Below are 9846 nucleotides of genomic sequence, written 5' to 3'. Positions count from 1 at the left end.
ATACAAGAAACACACTTCATTCAAAAGGAAACTCATAGACTGAAAGTTAAAGGGTGGAAAACAATACTGCATGTGACGGGAACCAAAAAAAAAGCAGGAGTAGCTATCCTCTTGGCAGATCAAGTAGATTTCAAACCAACACTGATTAAGAGAGACAAAGAAGGACACTACATCCTTGTAAAGGGAAGAATCCAAGAGGAAGAGATGACAATCATAAATATCTATGCACCAAACACTAGTGCACCCAACTATCTAAAACAAATACTAATGGACATGAAAACTCATATATGTACTAATACAATTGTCGTGGGGGACCTCAACACCCCACTGTCACATATAGATAGATCAAGTAGACTAAAAATAAGTAATGAAATACTAGAACTCAATTGAACTCTTGAACAAATGAACTTAACAGATGTTTACAGAATCTTCCACCCCACAAAATCAGAATACACATTCTTCTCAGCTGCACATGGGTCATTCTCCAAAATAGACCACATACTCCCACATAGAACATGTTGAAGTAAGTGCAAAGGAATTGAAGTTATCCCCTGTATATTATCAGACCATAGTGTGATGAAATTGGAGATCCATAGCAAAAGAAACTCAAAAAATTTCATAAACATGTGGAAATTGAACAACACACTTCTGAATAACCAATGAGTCACAGAGGAAATTAAAGAAGAAATCAGACAGTTCCTCCAATTAAATGACAAAGACAATACAACATATCAGAAACTATAGGACAAAATGAAAGCAGTCTTATGAGGGAAATTCATAGCAGTGAATCTGCATATTAGGAAAACAGAATGGGCCCAATTAAACAACCTGATGCTGAACCTCAAACTTCTAGAAAAGAAGAGCAAGACAACCCCAAAGCTCACACAAGGGAGGAAATTATAAAGATCAGAGGAGAAATCAATGCAATGGAGACTAAGAGAATGATACAAAAAAAATCAATGAAGCCAAGAGTTGGTTCTTCTAAAGAATCAACACAATTGACAGACCTTTAGCTAACCTTGTCAGAAAAAGGAAAGGAAAGGCCCAAATCCATGCAATTAGGAATGAAAAGGGTGAAATGAAAACAGACCTAGCAGAAATCCAGAGGATCATCAATACCTACTTCCAGAACCTATACTCCAATAAGATGGAAAACACAAAAGAAATGGACAGATTCCTAGATACATATGAATTACCAAAGTTGAACAAAGAAGACCTAAAAATTCTGAACAACCCAGTTTCAACCAATGAAATTGAAAATGTAATTATAAACTTATCAACTAAGAAAAGCGTGGGCCCTGATGGCTTCACTGTTGAATTCTACAAGACATTTAGAGAGGAACTGTTGCCACTACTGTTTAAACTCTTCAATGAAATTGAAAGGGAAGCAATACTCCCAAATTCATTCCTGGAAGCAAGCATCACCTTGATCCCCAAAGCAGAGAAAGACCCAACTGAAAAAGAGAACTATAGGCCAATCTCACTAATGAACATAGATGCAAAAATCCTTAATAAGATAATCGCAAACAGAATGCAGAAGATCATCAAGAAAATCATACACCCTGATCAAGTGGGATTCATCCCAGGGATGCAGGGATGGTTCAATATACGAAAATCAATTAATGTAATACACTATATCAATAAAGCCAAGGACAAAAACCATATGATTATCTCCATAGATGCAGAAAAAGCATTTGACAAAATCCAACATGCATTTATGATAAAAACCCTACAAAAAATTGGAATAGATGGTCTCTACCTCAAACTGATAGAAGCCATCTATGAAAAACCAACAGCCAATATCATACTAAATGGTCAAAAACTGAAATCCTTCACACTCAAATCAGGAACAAGACAAGGATGGCCACTATCACCACTCTTGTTCAATATAGTTCTGGAAACATTAGCCACGGTAATTAGACAAGAGAAAGAAATAAAAGGAATAAAGATAGGAAATGAAGAAGTCAAATTGTCATTATTTGCAGATGACATGATACTGTATATAGAAGACCCCAAGAACTCCACCAAAAGTCTTCTAGACTTAATAACCAAATTCAGTCAAGTAGCTGGTTACAAGGTCAACACACAAAAACCAATAGCTTTCCTCTACACCAATGACAGACTCACTGAGAGAGAAATAGGGCAAATAATTCCTTTCACAATAGTATCCAAAAAACTGAAATACCTAGGAATCAACCTAACAAAAGAAATCAAGACCTCTTCTCTGAAAACTATGGCACTCTGAAAAGAGAGATTGAAGATGATATCAGAAAATGGACAGACATCCCCTGCTCCTGGGTAGGAAAGATTAATAGAGTGAAAATGGCCACACTTCCAAAACTGCTATATAGATTTAATGCAATTCCAATTGAGATCCCAGCAGCATACTTCATGGACCTTGAGAAAACAATCCAGAAATTCATTTGGAACAAGAAGAGGCCCAGAATAGCAAAAGCAATTCTAGGTAACTGACACCTGGCAGGGGGTATCACAATCCCCAACCTCCAACTCTACTGCAAAGCTCCTGTAATAAAAACAGCATGGTACTAGCAAAGAAATAGACCTGGGGACCAGTGGGACAGATTAGAAGATGCAGAAACAACACCAGACACACTCAGTCATCTCATCTTTGATAAAGGAGCCAAACACCCTCACTGGAGGAAAGATAGCCTCTTTAATAAATGGTGCTGGAAAAATTGGGCTTCAACTTGCCAAAGATTAAAACTAGACCTGTGTTTCTCACCATGCACTAAACTAAAATAAAATGGATTAAAGATCTAAATATTAAAATAGAAACTCTGAACCAGTTGGAACAGAGGTTAGGTAGAACCCTTGAAGACATCGGTGTAGGAAAAGATTTTATGAACAAAACCTCAATTGCCCATGAACTAGCACAAACAATCAACAAGTGGGATCTCTTCTTATTAAAAAGCTTCTGCACAGCAAGAGAAACCACCAGCAGTGTGAAGAGACAACCCACAATGTGGGAAAAAATCTTCACCTGCTCTTCCTCAGACAAAGGTCTACTATCTCGAATCTGTAAAGAACTTAAAAAGATCAGACCTCCCAAATTTAATGATCCAATCCGAAAATGGGCATCTGAAATGAACAGACATTTCTCACACAAAGAAGTAGAAATAGCAAATAAATACATGAAAAAATGTTCAACATCACTGGTCATTCGAGAGATGCAAATGAAAACAATGCTGAGATTCTAGTTCACTCCAGAAAGAATGGCTGCTATCATGAAATCAACCAATAACAAATGCTGGTGGGTCTGTGGGGAAAGAGGAACCCTGCTCCACTGCTGGTGGGAGTGTAGACTGATACAAGCACTGCGGAAATCAGTATGGAGATACCTCAAAGAACTAGGACTGGAAGTCCCATTTGACCCCGCTATTCCACTGCTGGGGATCTTCCCCAAAGAATTAAAAGAATCATACCACAGTGATATATGTGCACCCATGTTCATAGCAGCACAGTTTGTAATAGCTAAAACTTGGGAACAGCCCAAATGCCCATCAACTGGAGACTGGATAAAGAAAATGTTGGGTTTTTATAAAATGGAGTACTACTCAGCCATAAAAAATGAGAAATTAGAGACATTTATAGCTAAGTGGATGCACATTGAGGTGATAATCTTAAGTGAAACAAATAGGACACACATGTGTAAATACCGAATAGTTTCTCTGATGTGAGAAACTGAAAGTGTAAATAAGGACTAAATGTATAATAGGTAATGTGAAATAGGAAGAAAAGGGGCAAAGGGGAAGGAAGTGGGAGGGGTAGGGGAAAGGATAGAAGGGAATGGGATTCATATGAGAAAATTGAAAAATAGGAACAAAATCTTTGTAAATAGGGAGGAATGGAGGGGTTGAAGGGAGGGCTGGGCAAGGGTGAAAAATAAGAACCAAGAGAGACTATGTAATGGTACAAATTTCCAATGATGAATGTCATTATATAGTATACCTAAAATGTACCAATGATTAGAATGAAGAATCGATAATGCATAATAGGAAGAAAAGGTCTAAAGGTGTAGGGGTAATGGGAGGGGTAGGGGAAAGGAAAGAAGGGAAAGGAAAAATGCTGAGAAATGGAAAAAACAGAAATAAAGTCTTTGTAAATAGGAAAGGGTGGAGGGGGTGAAGGGAGGGCTAGGAATGGGGAAAAAATAAGAACCAGGATGCATTATGTAAAGGTACAATTCCCAATGAGAAATGTTATTGTTTTGTATACCTACAATGTACCAATAAAAGAATTTAATAAAAAAATTGGCTCAGAAACATGCTAGAAGCCCTGAATGCCCAGCATAAGAAAGAAATGGAAACCATGAATGCCCTACATAAGGAAGAAATGGAATCCATGAAACAGATTTAAACAGATATTAAGGAGATTAAAACTCCACTGAAAGTATACCCAGCAGATTAAGGGAATCTGAAGAGAAAATACCAGATGTAGACAACAGGATTCCAGTTAATGACCATGAAAACAGAGATTTCTTAAAAATAGTAAGGGATCCTGAGAAATCAATCCAACAGCTGCTAGATGATACAAAGAAGAATAACATAAGACTGATAGGAGTCCACAAAAAAACAGGAGAAAGTACAATTGACATAAAATAAATTGTTCAAAGAATAGATGAAAACTTCCCAGACAGAGTTAGAGAATTAGACATACAGATACATGAGGAATATAGAACTCCAACTAGCCACAATCAAAAAAATCTATAGCTAGACATATAATAGTCAAGATCCCAGACACTCAACAAAAGAACAAAATCATACAAGCAGTTAGAGAAAAGAAACAAATCACCTACAAAGGAAAGCACATCGGAATCACAGCACACTTCTCAACACCAACCTTCAAGTCAAGGAGAGACTGGAGTGAAGTATTTCAAGCCCTAAAAGAAAGTAATTTCCAACCTACACTGTTGTATCCTGCAAAATTATCTTTCGAAATTGATGGGGAAATTAGATACTTCCATGACAAAGAACACCTGAGAAATTTCATGACCACCAAACCAGCACTCCAAGAAATTCTAAACAATATCCTAGAAAAAAACAACGAAGGTCACAATTCCATGAGGGCCAACAGAGGGAAGCCACCAGGCAAGGCAAGAAGCTAAAGGGAAAGGGGGATAAATAAAAAATAAAAGAGTCAACTAATGTAAAACATCATGACAAGGATGAGTCAATATCTATCAATTATAACATCAATGTTAATGGCCTCAATTCACCAATCAAAAGAAATAGACTGGCAGAATGGATCAAGAAGCAAAATCCAACAATATGCTGTATACAAGAAACACACCTAACTCAAAAAGAAATTCATAGACTGAAAGTCAAAGGATCGAAAACAGTTCTCCATGCAATGGGAACCCATAAAAAAGCAGGGGTAGCAATATTATTTGCAGACAAACTAGATTTCAAACCAAAAGTAATTAAGAGAGACAAAGATGGTCACTACATCCTTGTGAAGAGAACAATCCAAGAGGAACAGATGACAATCATAAATATATATGCACCAAATATGAATGCCCCCAACTATACAAAACAAATATTAATGGACATGAAAAACCAAATAAGCACTTATACAATTGTAGTGGGGGACCTCAATACCCCACTATCACAAATAGACACATCATCTGGACAAAAAATTAACAATAAAATTCTAGAACTGAACCAAGCTATTGAATAAATTGATTTAATAGATGTTTACAGAGCATTCCACCCCACAAAATCAGAATATACATTTTCAGCTGCACACAGGTCATTCTCCAAAATAGACCACATGCTAGCTAATAGAATTTGTCTAAGTAAATGTAAAAGAATTGAAATTATCCCCAGTATATTATCAGACCATAGTGCAATAAAATTGGAGATCAATGACATAAAAAACCACGAAACCCCCACAAATACATGGAAATTGAATAACACCCACCTGAACAATGAATGGATCACAGAGGAAATTAAAGAAGAAATTAGACAGTTTCTACAAGTAAATGATAATGCCAGTACAACATACAGAAATCTATGGGACACAATGAAAGCAGTTCTAAGAGGGAAATCCATAGCAGTGAATGCCCATATTAGGAAAACTGAGAGAATTCAAATAAGAAACCTAATGCAGAACCTCAACCTCCTACAAAAAGAAGAGCATAACAAACCCAAACCTCTTACAAGACAGGAAATTATAAAGATCAGAGCAGAAATCAATGCACTGGAGGCTAAGAGAATGATACAAAAAAAAATCAATGAATCAAAGAGTTGGCTTTTGAAAGAATAAATACAATTGATAAACCTTTAGCCAACCTTATCAAAAAAAAAAGGAAAGAAAAGGCTCAAATCCATGAAATTAAGAATGAAAAAGGTGAAATCACAACAGACCAGCAGAAATCTGGAGAATCATCAATACCTACTTTGAGAAACTGTACTCTAAAAAAATGGTAAACACAGAAGAAATGGACAGATTCCTAGAACCATACGAATTGCCAAAGTTAAATGAAGAAGATATAGAAGTTCTAAACACCCCAATTACTATGAGTGAAATTGAAAATGTAATAAAAAATTTACCAACAAAGAAAAGCCCAGGTCCTGATGAGTTCACTGCTGAATTCTATAAGATATTTAAAAAAGAACTATTGTCATTACTCTTTAAACTCATCAAGGAAATTGAAAGGGAAGTAATGCATCCAAATTCATTCCTGGAAGCAAGTGTTACTTTGATTCCAAAGCCAGGGAAAGACCCAACCCAGAAAGAGAACTACAGGCCAATCTCCCTAATGAACATAGATGCAAAAATCCTCAACAATATACTAGCAAACAGAATACAGAGGGTCCTCAAGAAGATCATACACCCTGACCAAATCAGATTTATCCCAGGGATGCAAGGATGGTTCAACATTCATAAATCAATAAATGTAATACACTGTATTAACAGAGTCAAGGGCAAAAACCATATGAGCATCTGAATAGATGCAGAAAAGACATTTGATGAAATCCAACACCCATTCAGGATTAAAAAAAAAAAAAACTACAGAAAATTGGAATAGAAGGTCTTTATCTTAACCTGATTAAGGCTATCTATGAAAAACCAACAGCTAGCATCATACTAAATAGTGAAAAACTGAAAACTTGCACTCTAAAATCAGGAATGCCCACTATCACCACTCCTGTTCAATATAGTTCTGGAAACATTAGCCACAGCAATCAGAAAAGAGAAAGAAATAAAAGGAATAAAGTTAGGAAAGGAAGAAGTTAAACTGTTTTGTTGATGATATGATACTTTACATAGAAGACCCAAAAAACTCAGCCAAAAGACTTCTAGACTTAATTGACAGATTCAGTAGAGTAGCTGGATATAAGATCAACACTCAAAAAACAATAGCCTTCTTATACACAAATAACAGACTCACTGAGAGAGAAATTAGGAAAACAATTCCTTTTAGAATAGCATTCAAAAAATGAAATATCTAGGAATCAATCTAACAAAGGAAGAAAAAGATCTCTACACTGAAAACTACAGCACTCTGAAAAAGGAGATCTAGGAGGATATAGGAAAATGGAAAGACATTCCTTGTTCCTGGGTAGGAAGAACAAATATAGTGAAAATGGACATACTTCCAAAACTACTACATAGATTTAATCCAATGCTGATTGAAATTCCAACAATATATTTCACAGAACTAAAGAAAGCAATCAAAAAATTCATTTAGTACCAGAAGAGACCTAGAATAGCAAAGCCATCCTAGGCAACAGGGTCATGGCAGGGGGTATCACAATTCCCAACTTGAAACTGTACTACAAAGCCACTGTGATAAACACAGCATGGTACTGGCAACGAAACAGACCTGAGGATCAGTGGAATAGATTAGAAGATGCAGAAACAACTCCAGACACACTCATCCACCTCATCTTTGACAAAGGAGCCAACCACCCTCATTGGAGGAAAGATAGCTTATTTAATAAATGGTGTTGGAAAAACTAGATTCCAACCTGCCAAAGATTAAAACTAGACCCCTATCGTTCACCATGCACTAAATTAAGATCAAAATGGATTAAAAATCTAACTATTAAGCCAGAAACATTAAATTTTCTGGAAGATAATTAGGTAGAACTCTTGAAAACACTGGCATAGGAAAAGACTTTATGAACAAAACCTCAGTAGCACAGGAACCAGCACAAAGAATCAACAACTGGGATCTCATCTTATTAAAAAGCTTCTGCACTGCAAGAGAAACCAGCAACAGAGCTAAGAGACAACCTACAATGTGGGAAAATATTTTTAGCAGGTGTACCTTAGACAAAGGACTACTATCTAGAATCTATAAAGATCTCAAAAAAATCAGACCTTCCAAATTCAAAGACCCAATTCAAAAATGGACATCTGAAATGAACAGACATTTCTCAGACAAAGAAGTAAAAGCTGCAAATAAATATATGAAAAAATGTTCAACAGCACTGGTTATTTGAGAGATGCAGATGAAATCAACACTGAGATTCCACCTCACCCCAGAAAGAATGGCTACTATCAAGAAATCAACCAATAACAAATGCTGGTGTGGTTGTGGGGAGAAAGGAACCCTTCTCCATTGTTGGTGGGAGTGCAGACTGGTGCAACCACTGTGGAAGTCAGAATGGAGATAACTCAAAGAAGTAGGACTAAAGGTCCCATTTGACCCAGCTATTCCCCCGCTGGGGATCTTCCCAGAAGAATTAAAAGAATCATACCAGAGTGATACATGTGCACCCATGTTTTTAGCGGCACAGTTTGTAATAGCTAAAGCTTGAAAACAGCCCAAGTGCCCATCAACTGGAAACTGGATAAAGAAGTTGTGGTTTTTTAATAAAATGGAGTATTAGCCATAAAGAATGAGAAACTAGAGACATTTATAGCTAAATTGATGCATACTGAGGCCATACTCTCAAGTGAAATAAATAGGACACACATGTATAAATAAGTAGGACACACAGGTGTAAATACTGAATAGTTTCTCTAGTGTGACAAACTGAAAGTGTAAATAAGGGTTAAAATGATTAAAATGAATAATTGATAATTTGAAATAGGAAGAAAAGGTTCTAAGTGGTAGGAGAAGTGGGAGGGGAAGGAGAAAGGAAAGAAGGGAAAGGAAAAATTATGATAAAAGAAAAAAATGGAAATGAAGTCTGTGTAAATAGGGAAATGTTGAGGGGGTGAAGGGCACACAGATAATGGGGAAAAAAATAAGAACCAAGATATATCATGTACAGGTACAAGCACCCAATGATAAATGTAAACATATTATATACCTAAAATGTACCAATAAAAGATTTTAAGCAAGGAAAAAAAAAAACTATAGCTCCTGCTGGCCATCTTCCACCCTAACAAAAAGAGACTGCTCAGTTTCTGTTAATGGAAGCTTCATTACTCCAATTGCACACCAAAACCTTGATGTCATTTTGACTCTTTTCCTTTCCCTTTATCCTATATCCAATTAATTAGCAAACCTGGTTGATTCAATCTTAAGATATGTTCACAGTTATTATTATATGATAACAGCTTATTATTATAATACATACTTATTATTACCTCCCCTAGCCCACGCCCTGCCTTATTTCTGACTTTGATGAATGCAACTTGTTCATAATTGATTTTTGCTTTTATCCTCCTAAATATGTTAAAATATATATATTAGTTAGCCACAGTGATGTATTTAAAGACTTGTGTCACACTTACTAAATTTTTCAGTGGGTTCCCTCTGCAATTTAAATAGTTATCTGGCTCTGCTATTATTTGATACTATCTCCAATTACTTGCTTTCCAGTCACTTTGCATCAATCACAATGGCTTCTTTGCTGTTTCTTACAC

Source organism: Heterocephalus glaber, unplaced genomic scaffold, assembly GCF_053883595.1.
Source record: "Heterocephalus glaber isolate CG9 unplaced genomic scaffold, H.glaber_assembly_v1.0 deba00001509, whole genome shotgun sequence".
Lineage (NCBI taxonomy): Eukaryota > Metazoa > Chordata > Mammalia > Rodentia > Bathyergidae > Heterocephalus > Heterocephalus glaber.
The sequence above is the reverse complement of the archived record's forward strand: the minus strand, read 5'-3'. Positions refer to the sequence as shown.